This window comes from Marmota monax, unplaced genomic scaffold (genome assembly GCF_021218885.2).
Source record: "Marmota monax isolate L192 unplaced genomic scaffold, Marmota_monax_Labrador192_F-V1.1 WCK01_AAM20220418_F8-fsc00004, whole genome shotgun sequence".
In the NCBI taxonomy this organism is placed as follows: domain Eukaryota; kingdom Metazoa; phylum Chordata; class Mammalia; order Rodentia; family Sciuridae; genus Marmota; species Marmota monax.
Window position 1 is genome coordinate 2,921,604 of NW_026692881.1, and position 835 is coordinate 2,922,438.

The 835-nt window shown below is 38.9% G+C and overlaps 1 non-coding gene across 1 annotated transcript; it reads right to left on the reverse strand.

Moving 5' to 3' along the window:
* Positions 1 to 250: 250 nt before the first annotated feature.
* LOC124096601 (U6 spliceosomal RNA) lies at positions 251 to 355 on the reverse strand. Its single transcript, XR_006852906.1, has one exon. It is a non-coding gene; the product is annotated as a U6 spliceosomal RNA (small nuclear RNA).
* Positions 356 to 835: the final 480 nt, after the last annotated feature.

Here is an 835-nt window from a genome sequence, read left to right on the forward strand (position 1 = left end):
CAGCCTTAATAAAGCATCCCAAGCCCCAATGCAAAGCTGCCGCGTGGAACTTTCTCACAGGGTGATGAAAAATCATGTGCCAACTTTCCCAGATAAGGAGTTGTTTGTCACAGACCACAGCGGAGCCAGCGTCATCTTGTAATGGCGACCATAATCTGCAGAAACGGCAGAAGCGGCTCACCACAGTAAGATTTATTTTCAGGTATTTTGCTTTGTGAGGCCATTGTGCATGGAATTGTTTTTCTGATCTAAAAATAAGAACTGTTTCATGAATTTGCTCTTTATCCTTGCACAGAGGCCATTGCTAATTTCTGTGTCATTCCAATTTTAGTATATGTGCTGCTAAAACAAACACAGAAATACAGTACATTAAGTGGGGCTGCTCTCAGTGAAAAAGAATAGGGAGATGTCAAGAAATGTGTTCCTTGTTCTTGCCCTCTCATCCCATGGGATATGCTGCTTATTAGTTCTGTGCCCTTGGGCAAATTATTTCCTTTTCTGTGGTCAGTTTTCTTGTCAGAAAAGTGGGTAATGTCCCTTTACTCATAAAGTTTCTGAACAAATGAGTGTGCAATGTGGACAAGACATCCTATATATGTCCAGTGGATATTCATTAGATGTCCTTTATTTTATTTTATTTTTCCTTTCCTCATGTCTGAACCCCTAAACACCTAGATAAAGAAGAAATGTTCTGTGTTGGTCTTTAGGCCATGATCTTCTGTTATGATCTGATCAAAAGGAATATTTGAAGTATTTCTTTGGTCCGTGATGTTTTCTTAAATCAGTATTTCTCAGTAGGGATACTATTGGCATTAAGGTGAGAAAATTAATTGTG